Source organism: Mustela lutreola, chromosome 4 (assembly GCF_030435805.1).
Source record: "Mustela lutreola isolate mMusLut2 chromosome 4, mMusLut2.pri, whole genome shotgun sequence".
Classification (NCBI taxonomy): Eukaryota; Metazoa; Chordata; class Mammalia; order Carnivora; family Mustelidae; genus Mustela; species Mustela lutreola.
The window spans coordinates 167014732-167036044 of record NC_081293.1 but is presented as its reverse complement, the minus strand read 5'-3'; the positions used below and the strand labels follow the sequence as shown (position 1 = coordinate 167036044).

The window sequence follows — 21313 nt, the reverse complement described above, 5'->3', positions numbered from 1 at the left end:
GTGTATTTTCCTTTCTTCCTGTTCCTCAGAATTCACAGGGCCCATTATGACAGATGCTCCCATAGCAGAATGGCTTGCCCCAATCCTAAACCTTGGCACTCTTGGTTTTTTTTTAAGATTAAAAATAGACAAAGCAAAGCTGACAAACAAAATACTCCTGCAGGAAAAAGAAAAAACAAAAACAAAAACAAAAACAAAAAAAGTGGGGGAGGAGCTAGGAAAAAAGACAGTTAAAAGATCCACAGTCATCACAGAAGGGAGGGCATCTACTATCTGGCAGTCACTATGTGAGAATCTTTACAGATATTATTTTTAACTCACACAAATAATATCTTTAAACAGAATTTTCATCCATATTTTACAGATGAGAAATTTAAGTTCAGAGATCAAATAATTTGCCCAAGATCACACAGCCAGCATGTGGCTGAGCCTAGGATTTGCTCTCCATCTGTCTAATGCCAAGCCCTTCTCTTGCCATGGTGTTAAACCCACATCTCAGTTGACAAATATTCCTGCTGGGCCTCCACGGTGTGCACCCATGCTACAAAGAACTACAAAAGGAATAGAAGACATTGCTTCTGACCTCCATGCAGTGAACATCTAACAGGCATTCTGAAGATTCAGATGCCCAATCCATGAGAAGCAGTGAGGTATACACAGAGGAAAGAACACTAGTGTAGAGAGAGGGAGAAGAATTCACTTCGCTATTTCGTAGCTATATAACCTTGGGTAAGTAAGGATTGCTAGTATTTTCTCATCTGCAGAGATCCTGTAATATAATATCTGCCTTAATTATCCTACAGAATTAGTTTAACGATCCAATTAGGTAATATAAGAACCTTATTAGCGATAAAATGTTTTACAAATAGGAAATGCTCGTACTACTATTCAAGTGTCCATAGCTCATTACAGAGCTTTGGGTAGATATCTGAATTCAGCAATAAAAAGATTGGCAGACTCACTTTTGTTTCCCCATGCTTCTGTTTGCTTTCTTCTGGCTTGTGAAGAGAGTTAATGCTCTAGAAGTGAGAGCTTAACCAACTGGTTCTGGCTCTTAAAATCCCTTTACTGCCCCTGCAGTCCCACTAGTATTCTGAAGATGGCGCCTATGAGCACACACCACTTTCCCTTGCTACATCTGCACCTGAAGTCTGTCCAGGCAGCATGCTTGTTGCTTGGGCAAAGGGTAAGGTAGCCCTATTTCTCTTTCCTTGCTCCTTTATTTCCTTTTCTACCGTCTTCATTAGCCATCTCCTACAATGAGAACATCACGCTCAAGTGTCTAGCCCACCCTCAAACCCAAAGCTGTACCTCATATGGCAAATTCTTGCTGTCAACTCTACGAGAAAACCCATTTCCTAAAGGAAACTGGAGAAGTAGGTTCCCAACGCGGTGATTAAAACATTCTCCTAGGAGGTAAGGAATTTGTAAGACAAAAAGCCATTTAGCTGGCTGGGAAGAGTTTCATAAACTAGATTAGACTGTACCAATCACAAGCATTTAAAATAAATAAGCTAGGGGCACCTCGGTGGCTCAGTTGTTAAGCGTCTGCCTTCGGTTCATGTCATGGGATCTCAGGTTCCTGGGATCGAGCCCCACATCGGGCTTCCTGCTCGGTGGGAAGCCTGCTTCTCCCTTCTCCCTCTCCCCCTGCTTGTGTTCCCTCTCTCGCTGTGTCTCTCTCTGTCACATAAATAAATAAAATCTTAAAAAAAAAAAATAAGCTAAATTAATTCTCTGTATTCCATACAGTATTAGAACACGATTTCCTATCAACTTTCCCATCGCCAATTAATAGATACAGCACATTCCCTTCCTGTGGGAAGAATAATTCCCAGTTCCAAACAGCCAACTGACAAACTCTGGAAGGCCAACTACACTGCAAATACATTTGATTGAAAAAGACTTACTTTAGATAATATTCATTTTATTTTCTGTAATTTTAAGTCAACTACTACAATAATGCTTAAGTTGAGGTCAATGAAGGCAAAAACCAGAAACTTTAACTGAAATGTCACAGAAGCAACTTACACACAACTTGACAGACTTAAACATCCCAGTCCTTAAACACATACACAACCACCTCTATGTTTCTGTCTCTTTCCCCACCACTTGTCTCTGTCTTATTTTAAAGGAAGCTAATAGTATTCTCTCCTTTCTACAGTTTGTTTTCTATATGTGACATTGTAGGTTTTTTTTTTAGATTAGTAATAGTAACTCAAAATGTGAGCTCAGTGGATCAATAAAAATATTGGAAGTAAAAATTTGTTAGATTTCTGGAGATTATTTATTCTCTTTAGGAGTGTATCTTTTATATTCTAAATCAATTTTATTTCTGATGACCAATGAAATTTGGGTTTTATTTCAATTCCCTATTTTCCCTTAAAAAACACACTTTATAAATACAATATATTATTTTGCTCTGGTGCTCTAGTGTTTCTAAAAGTGTGGTCTTCATACCACCTTATTTAAATCATATTTTCTAAAATTGCAGACACCTGGCCCTTCTCTAGAACTACTAAAGAATCAGAGCAATCCAGGTTAGGCCTGGAAATTAGCATTTTAACAGTTTTTACCAAATAATTCTTATAACCAGCAAGATCATCACAGATGAATTTTTCACTTATCTATACTATGTTTCCTTAACAACATCATTTATAACATTTTATAAACTATGTTAAAACATATTAGAGCTCTTTATTTGAATAAATGTTTCTATCTTCTAGCAGTAAAGATTTCTTCAACTAACAATATATTTAGCTTGGTCTGTCATAATTTTCGTAGGTTATTTTCCAAGGGAGAATTCAACTGGCACAACAAAAAACACTCTAAATTTACTTAAACTTTTATTGCCACATATCGAAATTTAAACTAAGAACTAGTTAAAATGACTACATGTTCTTATTGAAAATATGACAAAAAATGACAAATAACAGTACGGTTCTTTACTTACAGAAATAAGGGTTATAAACAGACATAGTAATAGTTTTTTTTTTAAGATTTTATTTACTTATTTGACAGATAGAGATAACAAGTAGGCAGAGAGGCAGGCAGAGAGAGAGGGGGAAGCAGGCTCCCTGCTGAGCAGAGAGCCCGATGCAGGACTCGATCCCAGGACCCTGGGATCCTGACCTAAGCTGAAGGCAGAGGCTTAACCCACTGAGCCACCCGGGCGCCCCACATAGTAATAGTGTTTAAATCAAGTTTTTCTTCAATGTATATCATCTATGTTGGCAACAGTAGTTTTTGTTTTGTTTTGTTTTACCTCTAGTTGTATTCCCTCCTTTGCTTTTAACATTTTCAAATAAATAAATAAATAAATAAATAAAAAGAGCACCTGGTTCCCAGATGAAGACCAGAGCAGTTCATGAGTGATGCGTATCTCAGCGGCCCCTTTCCCTGACTGCATTAGATCTTTTTGCACTTTCTGTTTTTTAGGTCACACAAATACTGTAAGTAATGTAATGAAACCACAGGCTTGTCTGTATTTTCTCATACAGCCAAGCCCTGATTCATAAATATTTCATTGATTGTTGTCTTAACTCTAAAAGAGATTGGCCTGTATTTTTCTTGCTTTATTCGAAACCTCTCTCTTCTAAAAGCGATTCTGATGGTGACTTTGGTCAAGAAGCACATACTACACTGTAAAAACGACTTTCCTTCAGTAAGATGGCAGCTGCCTAGGCCAATGAATCAGAAATGTTTCATACTCAGAAACAGAAAATTCATGTGGTTCTGAACTAAAATATTTCAAAAGAAAATTCAGCATTGTATGACAGAGATATGTTTTCTGAGCTTTAAAATGACAAGAAAAGGGTTCACATAAGTACCCTTAGATCAAAGAAAACAAGGAAAATTCAAGATGAGTTCACAGGGAAAGACTAGGAGGAATGGGTATTATGAGTTAGGTGGGTATCAAAAAATCACAAATTGCTTATTCAAAACATGGAACAGTGGAAGCCAGAAAAGGATTAAAATTCCAAGAAAAAAACTCAGAAATGATGTTGTTCAAAATACAACTCTTTCATACAATAAATAACAAATGTTACCTCAAATCAGGCCTCCTGTCAGAAAGAGAGATGTGTATTCTGAAGAGGGGAAAAAAAAAAAAAAAAAAAGAGTCCAGCTGCTAGCTGAGCATTGTGGATTTGCCCATAGCAAGGAAGAAAGAACATCAAGGAAAAGAACTATTCCTCATTCTTAGTCTTTTCATCCATCTTCCCATCTCCTCCAGCTTAGAGTATATCATCTACAAAGTTTATATCAAAAATAAGAACAGGAACATTCCCCAAGACAAACTCTGCAAGATTGGCTTTAGTTAACCTAAAAAATATAAATAAAGAAATACCAGAACACATAAACAGAAAAACCTAGCTACAGGGTCACTGTAAGTAAATACAGGAGGAGATTCTCTTTACGCAAAGGCACAGGAGCAAATCTAGTTGAAGAGCCGTCTGACTGTTAAAGAGCCGTGGTGTGAAGTTTTCAAATTTCCCATTCCAGCCAGATACTCCACTCATCTAACTGTACCCCAGGCCTCTGGTCTACCCATACCCTCACTTGCCAGCATACATAAAAAGCTTTGAGATGGGCCAGAGCTTTGTCTCATACTTAAAGCTGCGCTGCTTCATGACTCTTCAACCTGTCTGGGGACCTTCCTGACATCTTTGTATTGCTCCGACCTCTGGAAAACTCATATGAAAGACATTCTTGACTCACTATCTACATCTCTGATGACTCACCTGATAATTGCACTTTATTCACCAGATTTAGGCTGTGATACTCATTATAACAAAAGTTGAGCATCTAATAAATTACTGGCATCCAAATAATTTCTTCTTCCTGACAACTTAAGAAGCAATGAGGAGAATTACTACTTGGGCCTGAATAGCAATGAAAGGGGAAGAACTCTCATGAAAGAATTTGTCGATTTTAAGCTCATTCCAAGCCAGTGTTTAAATGTGGCATGGATTTTAGTAGCATCAGTTATAAACTATGTTTATAACTATATGAATGTGTGTGTGGAGGGGGGCAAAATATAATCCATGGGCTAAAAGTGGCTCACTCCTTGATTTTGGATGATCAGTGAGTTAAGAATGGTTTTTAAACAGCTGAATAAATACCAAAAGAAAACTATTTTGTGAAATATGAAAATTATATGAAATGCAAACTTTAGTGTCCATAAACAAACCTTACTGTCACACAGCCACATTTATTCATTTAGGTATTGTTCATAGCTGCTCCTAAACTATATGGCAGAGTTGAATAGCTGTGGTAGAGACCTATGACCCACCGAATCTATATTTACTATCTAGCCCTTTACAGAAAAAATTTGCCATCCCCTAATATATGATGGCTTAGCATGAAACTCTAACATAAAAAATGGCTTGGGATAAATATCTATGAAATGATGAGTTACTGAAAGTGAAATTATGACCCTATCGCCAGCCTGAGAAGGCATTAAAAAGAAGAAAAGAAAAAAAAACAGAAAATAGTTTTAAAAAAATCAGAGTTACACAGGGATTATTTGACCTCAGAAATAATATCACATGTCAAGGAATAGTACAGAAACATGACTCAAAGCTTTAATAAATACTTAAAATGGGCTGAAGCAACCTCCTCCTCCCCTCACAAAAATCTAAGAATGCTGCAAGATCTTATTTAGGTATAAGAAAAAAATATAAAAGAAGACATGAGGCTACTGTTTGGTGACAGTGGTATATTATCAGATAACTGAGATGAATCTTAGGTGGTTTTAACATTCTCCACCAAAAAGGAAAGTATTGAAACTAAAATGGAAAATCAGATATGATTAATAAGAAAATCAAAGCTCAGGAATTAATAAGAGAACAATGAAATAAATCACTTCAGTGAAATATCACTTCAATGAAATAAATGAAATAAATGCATGGCCAATGGAAGACAATCTCAGGGTATTAAAAGTAAATGTTATAGGAGCGCCTGGGTGGCTCAGAGGGTTAAGCCTCTGCCTTCGGCTCAGGTCCTGATCTCAGGGTCCTGGGATGGAGCCCCACACTGGGCTCTCTGCTCAGCAGGGAGCCTGCTTTTCCCTCTCTCTCTGCCTGCCTCTCTGCCTACTTGTGCCCTTTCTGTCCAATAAATAAATAAAATCTTAAAAAAAAAAAAAAAGTAAATGTTACAACAGAACAATGCTGATAACCCTGAAGAGTTATAAACAATAGGAAAGCAGACATAATACATAAGAGGGGCAAATGCTACTTTATTTTTTAAGGTAAAAGGATTCTAGAAAATGAAGATCAGTGATCTTGACATTATTCCTCAACAAAATTCTAGAACAGGTTACTAAACAGATGGTTTGTGAGCACTTAAATTTAAAAAAAAAAAAAAAAAAAAAAAAAAAAAAGAACCTGCCATGGATTTGTTAAAAATAAGCCATGCCAAACCTTGTTTCCTTTTCTGACATGTTACTAGATGAGTAAATCAAAGAAATGCAGTAGCTATATAATAGCTAGACCAAGAAAAGCACAGAGAAAAGTCTCTCATGGCCAGGTTGGGGTATGTCCACTTACTATTGGTGTAACTTTAAGAAAATTTCTTAACATCTGGGATAAGAGGCAAATTTCATATGTCTCTCATGTGTCTACATGTGTTGTGACAAAGGCAGTGGCAGATTTGTTCTAGACTGTCTTTCCCCAAATGTTTGTAGAGCAAATAGCCTTTGCAGACAGAAACAGTGTCTCCCCATGGAATAAAGGGGAAGTTTACCTACGGTCCGTTACAAAAGATCTGGGTTCCTAAACGTGGCATTCCACATCCGTGAAATAACTCACTGAGTATGTCCCCATGAACCTGAGCCACTCTACAGAACTCCTGTAGGACTCGGGCTGGGGAGAGGGGGTGGGCAAGGAACCGAAAAGAATCAAGAAGCTCACACTGCTTGCTGTAAGGGCGGTAATAAAGTCCTCTGCCTCTGACCCCGAAGTCTTGGGTCTTCCGCAAGCATCCAGAAAGCAGTGTGGCTACTTTGTTGGCTTGCAAGGAGGGTGAAATTTCAGGTCCTTCACAACTCAGCTTGCCATTTGTAGAATGGGGAAATAACAGAACCTCCTTATAAAGGTATTATGAAGAGTACATGAATTAACACAAATTGCTTAGAAAATGCCCATTTAAACTACCTGCTCTGTGAATGCTATCCATTATTAAGATTGATTTCCAATGTTTATGGGTAGGTAAATAATCACATCCAAAGGATTAATGACAAGTGAAGGAATCCACGTGCACTAACTTTAGTAAAGGCTCCATTCTTAACCCTATTCTGCTCAATGTTTTTAAAAATAATCAAATAGAGCTACAGAAATATATTAATCAAACTATGGATGACATAGTCGCTAACACAGAGCATAGAATCAGGATTTTGTTTAGATCTTGAAATGTTGAGTAAACTATAAAAGAAGAATTTAAAAGACACACAAATCCTACTTCTAAAATAAACTAATCAAATTATTCACTCTTGGCAACTTCTATAAAGTGAATTACAACTCAAGTGAAAATGCAACATGACTAAAAAATGAATTGCTATTAGGTCAGAGGGAAAAGAAGGTGGAGATAAATTTTCAATGTGTTCTGTTCCGGTGAGGCCAACTCTTGGTGTGGTATTTAGCTCTGTGTACATTTTAAAGGGAAACTCTGGCAAACAGAAGCATACCCAGAGGAGAGTTATCAGAACTGTGAAGAATGAAATAAGTCCTTACAGTATATAAAGTATAATAGGGGAATACCTGACTTCTTTAGCTACAGAAAGGAAAGATTTAGCGGAAATGAAAGCTTTCATACATCTCCAAAGTCATCGATGTGAAATACACTGTGTAAATTCAAAGGGTAGAGCTAGAAATAATGGCTGATTCTACTTCAGTATAAGGAAGAACTCCTAAAGAATTAAATTTTTTCAAATGTTGGATGTTAAGATAACAAATTTTTCATTCATGGAAGTTCCTGAAAGCCACTAGCCTGAATTATGACCATAGGTACCGCCTCCTTCACATCCAGATGTCCTTTGACTGCTCAATTCTTGTCTGTTAAAAAAGCCAACCCACCAGAAGTTTCTCCAGGCTTCTTGTCTGCTTTCTCTCCTATCTTTCACTCCCTGGTTTCCGTTCCATTTCAGCCCACCTAGCCCCTTCGAACTGACAATTTGTTCTTAGCAGCCCATGTGACCCTTTGATTCACCTCAGATATTCCCTTTGCAGTCACTGCAGCCCGTAGGCCATTTAACGAAGGCTCCTGGTTAAGAAACCCTAGGCCTATCTCCCGTCTGACTTGGAAGGGAGGATGGAAAATCAGTTTCATGAACTCAAAGACTCTCTTCATTTCCAGGGCTCTCTGATTCTTCTTACTTCTTTTGCCCCTTACATAAACTGGTGGATGATCCGTGATTAAGGAATAAACAAATAAGTGAATGAATAAATGAAAAAAAATATTGAACAACTGATGATGAGCCTCTTTCTTCTTTAAAAACTGGTTACCTGAATGGGTCTTATATACTCCAAACAGATGACAAGGGGTGAAAAGACATGAACAGTAAGCACCCATGGGTACAAGAAAAGCAAGTATGAAAGCAAGAGAGACTGGGGGTGGGAGCAGGAGCAAGGGAAGAGAATTATGGTAAAAACCCCCAAATTAATTTTTAGAAATCATTAGTCAGTAATGTCTCTTGTTTGGAAGCCATGCCAATTTATAAGGCAAAATAAAATTTGAGGCTATATAAAAATATATTTGAGTAGAAAATGAGAGAATTCTAAACTCCTGAGAAATTACAACGGGAACAAGCAACTACATTATTGCGGAGAAAAAAATAATACACCACAACAATATGAACGAGTCTCAAACGCATGATGCTGAGTGAAAGAAGCCTGACTCCGAAGGCTACAGGCCGTATGATTTTATTTATAAGACAGACTTGAATATGGTACATGTATACAATGGAATATCATTCAGCTATAAGAAGGGAGGATATTCTGTCATTTGTGATAGACAGCATGGATGGACCTTGAGCACATTATGCTAAGTGAGATAAAGTCAGACAAAGCCCATTACTGTATGATATTACCATGTGGAATCTAAAAAAATTCACACTTAGAAAAAACGTCAAGTAAAGTGGGGTTACCAGCGGATCGGGGTTAGAGATTAACTGACTATATTGAAGGGTTCAAACTTGTAACTTGCTTGTAAATAAGCCATAGAGATCTAATGTATCATGAATATAGACTACAATATGGTACTACAATTATGTAATATGATAAATATCACTACAATGGCAATCATGTTATAATAGACAAGTGTATCAAAGTAACACACTAGGCCCCCAAAATTTACACAGTATAAAAACTTGCCCCAAAAAAGTGGGGGGAGACTTGAAAGGGCAAAACTATAGGGACAGGATATAGATCAGCAGTTACCAGGGCCTAGAGGATGAAAGGAGGTTTTGACGAAAAGGCACATGGAAACATTTTGTAGCGTGATGGGACTGTTCTATATCTTAACTATGGTGGTGATTACACAACTATTTATGTTTGTCAAGATTTACAGAACTTTACACTAAAGGGGGGGTGAATTTCACCATATATAAATTATCTTTAACAAAAAATGGAATGAAACAAAAGAGCTTAAAACAACTTCATGATGATGAGTAATTAAAATAGACACAATATTGTCTATTTGTCTATCAATAGACACAATAAAAGAAAATTACCAGAATCGTTTCTACAATATAATAGCCAACATATTGTTTTTTTAAAGATTTATTTGAGAGAAAGAGCACATGAACACTGGAGAGGAGCAGAGGGAGAGGGAGAGGGACAGAATCCCAAGCAGATGCCCCACAGAGCAAGAAGCCTGTTGCGGGGCTCAGTCTCAGGACCCTGAAATCATGACCTGAGCTGAAATCAAGAGTTAGATGCTCAACCAACTGAGTCACTCAGACGCCCCCACAACATTCTTTCTTAAAATGAAATGTTAAATATATTGCCAAATACGTTTTTTTAAAAATAACTAAATATATTTTTACTGTCTCATGTATAGTTAACATGTAAAAATAAAATTATTCATTCACATTCCATTTCTTAAATATCCTCTCATAAGAAACATAATCCTAGGAATAAGAAAATAAACATTAAATATTTTTCTTAGTTATGTATTCATAGCTTGTTACCATATATTCTCTTTCATTGTACATTTGCACTTAAAATTTGATCTTATATAGTCAGAAAAACAAGTTGTCTCTTCAAATGAAAACAAAACTTATAACAATGTTCCTTTAACACAGCAATATGAGTAAGCATGTACTTAGTCATATTTTAGAATCTGGTATTGATACAGACCAGTGGAAATGATATATTTCCAGGATACAATTAAAAGGATATCAAAGAGAACAAATCTGTAAAATTAAATACCAATTAGACGTAACAAATCACTCTGCCTTGTTCTGTTTGCGGAACAGTATGAGGAACAGACACGTAGGGGAAGGGACAGTTTGACATTTATGAATATTACAAAAGAGCAAAGAATTAGAAGGATAAAATAACTTAAAAGCATGCTTTTCTGGAAGTAAATATTATAAAGTGATCAAAATTATAGATTTAAAATTATTTTATTTGGGACAACACGAAGCCAGGCTCTCCAATGATTTCTATTTTAAGTTACAGGAATATACATTCTCTAACAAGGTAAAACACATTGAAATGTGCGTGTTTGCAAGCTTACATCACTGTTGGAAACTCCCACAATTTATAATCCCTTACCTTCTGAGAAGAAGTCTTTGTTGCTATTCTCCTTGTTTGTCTGCATAAAGACAAACCTTTACCGCCACGAGAAAAGCAGCCAGAATAAACAGAGAGAGCAAACTTTGCATGACGGGAGGGCACACTTCATGGGGTGCATACACCCACTGTATGTGTTGCACAACTAGGGGATGGGGCAGCAGAGCAGTGAAGACTGATCTAGGCGAGGCTCTAAAAACTTTTTAGCAGTAGCCAGGAGAAGTAGAAAGATGCCTCAAGAGATTTGGGGCAAAACTTCCTATGTGGCACACTGTATAAAACCGTGTCACTCCCTTTAAGCCAAACTACAGCAAAGATATGTAGTATTCCTGTAGCTGGGAGTTGTGTTTCCTTTAAAGCAGCACAATGCATAGGCTGGACCATGTGGCAGCCCGACATTTTATGTGGGTTCTAAAAATGTATGTCTGTGTGTGTGAAGTCCATCAAAAAGGGGAGCTCTAATTTTAAAAGACAAAGTTTATCAAACAGCTTATCCAACTCCACACTTTATTTCTGGATTGGTGACGCCTCGAGCTAAATATATGAATGAGCACAGGACCAAAGCAAAATTGTGAAGAAATTAATATTTTGGAAAGTTAATGACATGCACTTCAGGGGAGAGAATGCCAGGGGGTTATTTATTCCGAAGCTCTTACCCCAAACGTGATCAACCCCATGTGAACTCTACCTTCTCTGCTTGTCTCAGTGTTCTGGTTAAAGGAGAGGAGGCTCCATTCCTGACAGAAAAGGAGGAGTGGTGTGAAAACACCCAGCAGGCTGAGGTAATAGAAGAATAATACTTTTGGATTTTAACTGAGTCCCCCTGAGCTGCATAAGCAGTTATTTGTGGTAACCATTGTTAGTTTTACTTGTTTTTATTTTATGAAGTATCTTTTTCTTTCATTTATTCATTTATGTGTGTTTTTATGGCAGTAAAGGGAGAACATGTTCACAGCTTCAAATTTGGTTCTATGTATTTCAAAAAAGACCTTAGCTGAAAATAATCTAAAAACTAATCCAGGCTCTTTTTAATTTTGGAGGAAATAACCTACTCAACATCACACAACAGTCATAGACAGACCAAGGACCGGAATGCACGTCTCCTGGCACTTAACACAGAATTCTGCATAGTAAACCAAACTGGTTATTTTACCAGCTGTAATAATAATTACACTTTCCAGAAGGATCCATCTTCCTTCACATTCTAACATGCATTATGATTACCAAAGAAGGGCTTTAATACGAAATGTCCGACTCAGAACAAGGAAAGGCAAACACAGTGGAATAGCCAGATGCAACATGGAGGGCACTGGGTGTCCAAGGAGCCAGAGAAGAGTAGCAGAAGATGTAAGTTAGTAATTTTTTAAAAAGGGAAAAGTGGGGTAATTATGTAATAAAAGCCCACTTTGCCTTGTTTCACAGTTTTCCAAGGGCTACACCTTCACTGATGGAGTAATAAAGTATCAGAACGATTTTGAAAGATTTCATAATTCAGTCTGGAGGAGGAAGGAAGGGAAGAGAAAAATGAGAATGGAGGCCAGGAAGAGAGCTCTCCTTCATTATCAACAGAAATGATAGAGACTCCTTTTCCTGTTCTCAAGGTATTTAAAATAAATCTGCTGAGCAAGTTAGTGTGTATTTCAAATATGGACATAATATGTGAGAGGGAGATCTACAGAGCCTCAGGTTTATAAGAAAATAATGAATGGGGATTAAAGAGAACACTTGTTATCATGAGTACCAGATGATTTATGGAAGTGTTGAATATACTGTACACCTGAAACGAATATTAGTTAACACGGTATGTTAACTAAGTGTAAATAAAATAAAAGCTTAAAAAGAAAATAATCTGTGTATTTGTTTGATGTTTTATGGAAAGTTGTATTACTAACCCATACCTTAGTTATGGGTCCAAAAGCAATCTGAGCAAGCTCAATAGTGAGATTTTAAATTTGGAGAGATGGACCTTCCATCAAATCATAAATCCTCCATCTGCTCTGTTTAAGGATAGATACGGAAAGAACGAGACAAAAGAGAAGTAGGAAACTTACAGTGTGTGAGCCAATGCAAAGAAGGAAAGTCATCTAAACCCAAAGGTTTTCAGAAGAGAACTTGGCTTAACCCATTTTCCCCCATCTTCCCTACAGACAATCCCAGAAATATTTCATATGTCAATGTTGTATCCATAGTGTAGCCTTTAGAAATATCAATGGAGTCTATTTATGCTATTCATATTAAAATATAATTATGAAATAAATGATTAAATGTCATTTTGACTAAACTAAGCATTATTATATTGAAGCATTCAACTATTGAGCATTTGTTGTTATCCAGAAACATAAACATCCATTCACACCTTTTAAAAGTTTTTTTTTTTTTTTTAAAGTTAAGTGCAATATTGTTTCTCAGATGGGAATAAAAAAGAGATACAAAATACTGAACTAGAAGTATATCCACCAGAGAGCAGAGCCACGTCTTGGTCAATACAGTAGTGAACAGTTTTCCCAAATGTGATAAAGTATAAAATAAGCGTAAAGTAAAAAATAATTTCAGTCACACAAAAAGTGAGGCACTGATACAGACAGAAGTAATTTCTTGTACCTCCAACAAGTCATTCATTCTTTTTTTTTAAATTTTATTAATTTTATTTTTTTCAGTGTTCCATAATTCACTGTTTAAGCACCACACCCAGTGCTCCATGCAATACGTGCCCTCCGCAATACCCACCACTAGGCTCACCCAACCTCCTCCTCCAAAACCCTCAGTTTGTTTCTCATTCATTCTTAGCTGCTACCTAATGCAAGGCACCGTTCTAAGCATTGGGTTAGAACAGTGAACAGAACAAAATCCCTGGCTCCACGGAATGTACGTTCTCATCGGGAGGACATATGATAAATAAACAACTTGTAAAAATGTCAGTTGATGGTGGTGCTGTGGGGCAAATGAATGTATGGTAATGGTGGCAAAGCAAGGTCTATGAGGATTATTTTATACAGGACAGTCTTCTCTAATAAGGATATGTTTGAGCAGAGGCATGAAATCCGTGAAGATATCTGAGTGTAGAGCATTTCAGACGGAGAACACAGAGAAAAACTCTGAGGTGGGAATCAGCTTATCCTGTTTTGAGAAATATCAAGGAAGCCAGTGTGTCTAGAGTTGACCGAATAAGAGGAGAATGTTAGGAAAGAATGTCAGATAGGTAGCAGGGGTCAAATAACATGGACTTATATAAGGTCTTTGTCTTTTATTCTCAGGGACATAAGAAGCTGCTGGAAGGTTTATAGAGAAGAGTGACATAATCACATATTTTTAAAAGATCGCTCTGCTGTGTGGGGAACAAACCGTGGTGCCTAGAGAGAGAAGAGGGGGAGATAAATAGCTACTGCAACATTTCAGGGAGGAGATGATAGTCTATCTGATCAGATGGGCAGCAGTGATGGTACCAACTAAATGTACCAAACAAGATTGGGGAGTGGGCGGGGCACTTAGCTAAACTAAAGGCAGACGGAGAAAGGGAAAAAACTGAAGACAAAAAGTAAAGAGTTAGCTAAAGGCATACAGATATAGATCAACCAAATCCTGGAACATAACTTTGGGTGAAGTAATGGTGAGGAATAGTTCTTAAGGATGTTGGGGATCTTTTTTTTAAATGAGATGATTTTATGACAGTCTACATATGCTAAGATGTTAAGCTATTTGGATTAGTGTACTATAAGTTTCTCCTCGCTATCTGCCAGTGAGAAATTTTATAAATGCTTTCTCTGAAATATGTCTACCACTGATTTTTTTTTTCTTACCCCCTAAAATACACTTTAAGAAAGTTTGTTATTTTCTTAAATTGAGAAAAAGTTGCAAAATGAGGGCTGTAGTTGGGTATATGTACCAAAATAATACAAAACTAAAAAAATACAAAAAACTCTCACAGAAAATGCCGTTATAAAACTTAAGAAAGAAATGAATACCACAGAAACCTTACACTATTTCTAGTAGCATGCCTTATTTGAGGAATTCAAAGTTAATTTCCTTAACTTCCTAAAAAAAAGTATAACATTCTCATGACATAAATCTTTTAGGCTTATGTTAGAAAGATCTTTAAAAAGAAACACTAAAAACTTAAATAAATTTTAAATCAACATTATCTTCCACAAAGTATATTTTAAGCCTTCCAAGACAGAAATAAAGAGAAATTAAGGAACATTAATAAGCTAAAAATGCTGAGAGCTTTTAAACCCCTGGGGATTCATTTGTTTCACAGCAATGTGCTTCACAACACTTAAATTATTTGTTTTTGCTAATAAAAATAATATGCCATAGAGAAAGGAATGAAGACATATTTATCAATATAATGGGAAGGTATGTTCTAGAGATCCCTGGTAGATTATAGGAAGAGGGAAGTATACAACTGAATGGGAAATTGAATGAAATTGGTAAAATATAGGTCCAAGAACATTTATTTCAAATATCAAGGAATTTAAAAGGTTGAACCTGGGCCTGCATAGATAATTTATGGAAAAAAATTTATTTTAAACAAAATTTTAGATAAAATTACATAAACTGAAGTAACGTAGAATTTCAATTGTTCATAGAAAGCCAGTTGGACAGGTAAAGAAATACAAGGAAGAATAAAAACTCATAATTACAAATTATTACAAAACTCATAATTACAAAGTGAAAAAGTATTAGGATCCAAAGCTGAGAACATTAAAATATAATGTAGCTTTGAAAATGAAATGGGGGGTGCCTGGGTGGCTCAGTGGGTTAAGCCGCTGCCTTCGGCTCAGGTCATGATCTCAGGGTCCTGGGATCGAGTCCCGCATCGGGCTCTCTGCTCAGCAGGGAGCCTGCTTCTCTCTCTCTCTGCCTGCCTCTCCATCTACTTGTGATTTCTCTCTGTCAAATAAATAAATAAAATCTTTAAAAAAAAAAAAAAAAAAAAAAAAAAAAAAAAATGAAATGGGGATGGGAACAGTATACCTCATGTCTGAGCCCTGATACTCTTAATTTGGCTGCTTGGCAAAAATCTGTAGAGATAAACACAAATTCCCAGTCACTCCAACTACAAAATTGAGATTACATTCCTAAGAATTAGAACAATACTTAAAATACCACATTTGAGAAAACAGCAAAATACCGAGGCACCTATACAGAGAAAAGCAGTTTTAATACATACTGAAAATAAGTCACCACATACATATAGGTTTATTTTTCATTTTAATATTAATAGTGTTGGAACATAATGCACCTAAATCTTCTTGAAGGACCTCTCTCCAGCATCTCAGTGCTCTAACATTAACCTTTTAATTGGTCATAATAATTCGTCACATTTCACCAAAGTTACTCTTTTTTACTTGTTTTGTCTGGAAAATTGGGGGTGGGGTCAGATAAATACACTGAGCAGAGCAAATAAGTGTATACAAAAATACATCAGAGGCAATGACAAGGCAAAAGTCAGCAATGGAAGTAAGTGCCCATTAGTTTTAATAGGTAGGAATACCTACAGAGAAGAATATTCCACAGGAAAGAGTATTCCACTATCTGAGAATTTACGAAATTCAACGGCAATGAATTTTCACATAAGCAATGCTGATCTTAAGAAAAAAAAGTAATGGTATTTTTAGACAACTCCCCCAAACTATGCTTAGTCTGCTGAAAGAAATATTTATGGGGTCCATTTGCAAGTTCTGAAAGACAAATGAAGAAACCAAAGTTCTAGAACAACTCCATGGAAAGGACTTAAGCCTCATGAAGAAAAGAAAAAAAAAAAAAACACCTCTAGGAACCTAAAATATTTTACTTGATAAAGACTATGGAAGTGACATGACTGGAGGTCAATTATATTAAGAGATACACAGTTGGATCTAAGAAAATATTTATGTCATCTAAAGAAGGAATAGAACTAAAGTAAACTATGGCATATAACATTTGATTTAGGCATTAGATTCTCTGTGATCATAAGCCCCGGAATATGTTTAAGGAAAGTTGCAAACACCTGGATACTTTTTCAGGCCCTTAAGAAAATATGCAACAGTCATTCTGGGTTGAGTCTGATCAAGTTTGTTAGAAACTCTATGAATTAGGGAGTACATAAGTAAGGTTACTTTGAAAATCTATGTAAATCTTAAGCTCTCATTGGGCCTGATTTAAGAAACAGGCTTTCTTTCTTCAAAGGGCAGTATGAATCTGGGCACTGGTTAGAATATTTGAAATCCATTCAATTATCACTAAGAGTACTACCATCTATGAAAAGTTAAAGAAAAAAAGAAAAAATAGTTTGAGTATGTCAAGAATTAGTATTCAGTAATTGTAATGAAATGGTTATTTCTGAATTCAGTGGTGACTTGCAATTTTGTCTAGCAACAATCAGGTCAAGAGAACTTTTCAGTGGCATTGTCTACTTACAAGTCAGTGGCTTCTTTCTAGTTTAATTTAGAGAGGAAGAAAATACATGACCACTTCCATCATTCAGTTTTCTATCAGTATTATAACTAATAGCTGATCTAACATGATACTATCAACTCAGAAATAGACAAGGGTGATGAGGCAGAGCCAGCTATAAATCCTTAAAAATATCACAAATAATATGCCCTTTATGTAATTGAGTTCCATATCCCTCACATTTTCTCTTGAAATAAAAATGTCTGGTAAATTTGTCTGGCTATGTTCATTACACTGTTATATGCCCTATGAGTCTCAGTCAAACCATGAAGTTATTTTCACATATTTAAATATACTTTTAATAAAGTATAATTCCAATAGCTATGCAAAGAGAGTTGGTCTGTGTTTTTTAATTCTTGCTTGTACAAAAGGAATAGAACTCATTACAGGTTATCTGTAAATTTAATGTTCACCTTTTTTCCAATTTTTATGGTGTGCCACATACAACAATCCCCCCTATTTAGCTTTCTAGAATATTACAAGGATTCATTTTATTAGTAAAAGCAAAACCACTGTTCTATCATCAGTGCAAAGAAATAAAACTTCAATGACAGTTTATTTAGACACAACCATTAACAAATCTATTCATGTCCTAAGGTAATTAAAGGTCTCTTTCCACCCAGAGTATGAATTCTATGAAAACAATATTCAAGTCTAAAATTTCCATCACTCTGATCCCAAAATATTAGTTGAGAAATTTTGATAAACAGTTAAAAATAGTTCATAGTTGTTATTTGTATATAATTTCCTTTGATTATTCTAGCACCCACTGTAGTGCAGTGGTAACATATTAATAATCTATGCATAAAAGAAAGCATGTATTATACTGTTTAAACTGAATGATAAAAAGTATTCTCTTAAAAATCTTTGTATTCTTATACTTAATAGTGAACTTTATGCTGATCTTTGAAAATTGAGTGTCCTCTCTCCCTTACCTACAGGCATCTATCATGAGGTTTCCAGTCTCCTCCTTAAAAGTTAGTAACTTGATCACAAACATTTATTTCATTCAGTTTTGAATAACAATGAAATAGTGGGGTTCTTAAGCAAGCACTGAATTAAACAACTACTGAACGTGGGTCTAGATAAGTAATAAAATGTAAGGAAGGAAGGAAGGGAGAGGGGAAAGGAAGGAGGGAGCGACAGAGAAAGGGAAGAAGGAAGGAAAGGAAAGAAAAAACGACTTTTAAAAAGCTTCAAAACTAAAATGAAATTTTACGAGGCTAATGATCATCGTGCATATAACTTTATACCCGCTTTATTAATGGCATACACAAATAAATCAAAATTGTAAATTAATTGTTTAACACTACTAAACAAACATTACATTTTAAAATTCCACTACACTGAGAATATACTTCTCCATAACTCATAGTGACAGAAAAGATAAACAGGCCCCTTGACAACTTAAAACATTTCCCGAGGTACGCCACAACGCAAGACTGAAGAGGAAAGTATCTGAAAGCTCATCTCTGCTTCAGTGTTGACCTCTAACATGGGCTTGCTATGAACACACCCATCCTGTCTCCACCGCGGCCTCGCCAAACTACCTGGGTGAGGAGAGCGTGCAAAGATGTGCCTTCCAGGCAAACTTTTGCTTTCTAAAAGTTAATCTCTACAAATACTTCCAGTTGGAAAACGTCCACTTCAGCTACTTGACACCAGGGCGTCACTTTCTCCCCTCGGCTTACCTGCTCCTACTTAATTATTCTTCCAAGTAGACTCTGGGCATGTTGGGGAGGTAGCTCTTTAAGCACTTCTGAATCCATGATGACTGTATAGGTACACATCTTATACACTCCCACAGGTCTTTCACACCCTTTTTCCCTCCGGGGCCGTTCTCAGCACTCACCCAGGCCACGTCCGGAACGCCTGCCCACCTGGGAGCAAATAGTACTCGAGGAATAATCCTCAAGATCAAGAAACTGACCGGATTTCAACACGTGGTGAGAGAAAATGGGGGTGGGAGGGGTTGCAGCATTACAGATAGCAGCTGTCCATTAAGTGGTTTAAATCTGTTGGTTAAAAAGCTGAATAAACAAATACCCAGATGGGTCTTGTTCCTTGGGGATTCCGGAGTCTGAGGAGAACCCCGGGCAAGTGTCCCGTTTGGCCTCTCTGGAGTCGTCCCTATGCAAAACTCGCACCGGTTGCGCCCTCGAAAGCCCCAGACTCGCACACGTCCTTCCCCTCCCGCTCCTCCTAATCGCTGTCACCCCCACGCGCCAGGTGCCCTGAGAGACTTACCTACGAGATCTCAGAGTCTGAGGATAGTAGGGCAACTTTCCCTCCCTGCTCTACACAGGCCCAAACGCGCTCGGCAAGCGAGGGTCCACGACGACGCTCACTCAGAGGTCGGGGCGTTCGGGCGCGTCCTGGCCTGCGGGGCGGGGAGAGGCGCTCGGGAGACACGCGGGCGGCGCGCAGGCGGCGCGCGCGGCCACCCAGTAGGTCCCGCTGTGCAGCCGCCGCACGTGAGCAGCGGCGAGCGCGAAGGTCCGTCGGGACCCGAGCTCTGCCCCGGGTCACCGCCAGCCCCGCGCTCCCGACTGCCCTCCGCTCGCCCGGGGCCTCCACGGACTTCCAGGTAAAAGCCAACCGAGAAGCCCTCCCTTTCTCCGCAAGGTGCCCGCGCCCCTCCCACATTCCCTCCCTAAAGAACCGGGAGGTGCGAGTTCACCCTAAACCCACCCACAGAGTGAGGAGACCTTCCCAAAGCACAGTAAAAGTAGGACTAGGTGAGATCCGGGTGAAGCAGGTCCTGCTGACTGTGGACGGGGCAAAGAGCGTGATCGGGGGCAGCAGCCAAGATGCACCATAATCCCGAAGAAGCACTAGGGACTAGGAGTTTCTTCACTCGAGAAAAGGAGTGTCCCCTCCCCGCCTTTAGTTCCCAGGGAAGTACTTCTTAAATGAACGCTGAAGCGCCCAACTTAGAGACAGACGAGCTGCACGCACTTGCCCAATTGAGTAAATAAAGGTCAGCAGTTGGATCAATAAAGTGTGTGCTTCCAACCGCCAGATGTTTTTACTGTTGTTTCTCCTCCCGGGGGGGGAAGGGGGGAAGGGAGGAAAAGGAAGAGACAACAAACAATAAAAATAAAAGTAAACAAACACACATCTGGTGTTTCGACACACATTCTCCTCCAGCCGCGGTCTCTCTGGACGAGGCAATATTTTGCATATTCAAAACTAAAAACCCTCCGTGAGCCAACGGCAATCTCCCCTCTGTCGATTCTCCCTTCCCCCACCACAATGCAAAATGAAAAAGAACAACAAGTGGTGATGTTGGGTCCGGAAGGCGACCCCGACGCTGAGCCGAAATTTGACACATGTCACACCCGCCCCGCCGCACCGAGCGCTGCGGCTGGGGCGAAACTTTGCCGCCGCCGCCGCCGCGGGAGGAGCGCGCAGCAGAGTAAAGTCGCAGCCCGGCCCGGCGTGGAGGTGGCTGGGACGGGGTGGGGTGCGGAGGTGCAGCGCGCTAGAGTGAGGACGAAGAAACTTACCGCGACCTGGGACGCCTGGGCAACGTCCCGGGAGGTGGCACCCGCGGCGCCGAGGCAGAAGCCCCCAAACAACACACCCACGAGGGAGTCCCGGCAGCTGCTGCCGCGAGTGGGGGGCGCGCCCTGGGCGGGGAGGGGGGGCGGAGGAAGCCGCAGCCAGCAGACGCGGCCGCCGCATAAATAACCGGGACGGGCGCTCGCGGGCGGGCTGCGGGTGGCGCGGGGCTCGAGCCGGGGCGCAGCGGCCGCCGCGGAGCTGCACGCGCCAGCGTGTCTCGCGCTTTCTCGGAGGCTCGCGCTGTCTCGCGCTGCCGCTCCCCCCACCCGGATCTGTGTGTGTGTCTGTATGTGTGTCTATGTGTGTGAGTGTGCGCTGGCGGGCGCGCGCACCCCGGCCGCGCGCGCGTGTTGTTGGCAATGCAAACTGTACACACACTGCGCGCGGAGCCGCCTCTCTTCCGAGGGGCGGGGTGGGGGAAGGGAAGCCTCGGAGGATTCTAAAGTAGTGCTGGGCCACTTGTTTGTTTTGTTTCACTTTGCGTTGTTATTGTTGGTTTTTGTTGTTGTTGTTCC

The 21313-nt window shown here is 38.8% G+C and overlaps 1 protein-coding gene across 13 annotated transcripts in view; it reads right to left on the bottom strand.

Moving 5' to 3' along the window:
* The window catches only part of FOXP2 (forkhead box P2), a 548304-nt gene extending 527201 nt beyond the window's left edge, over nucleotides 1-21103 (bottom strand). For 6 of the 13 annotated variants that reach the window (XM_059171629.1, XM_059171619.1, XM_059171624.1 and 3 more), the window contains exon 1: nucleotides 20741-21103. The gene's annotated coding sequence lies outside the window, so the exon portion shown is untranslated. Of the gene's footprint in view, nucleotides 1-19478; nucleotides 19612-20740 lie in introns of all 13 variants that reach the window. The other 7 variants (XM_059171625.1, XM_059171626.1, XM_059171628.1 and 4 more) reach the window with 3 other exon arrangements.
* Between the last annotated feature and the right edge of the window lie 210 nt (nucleotides 21104-21313).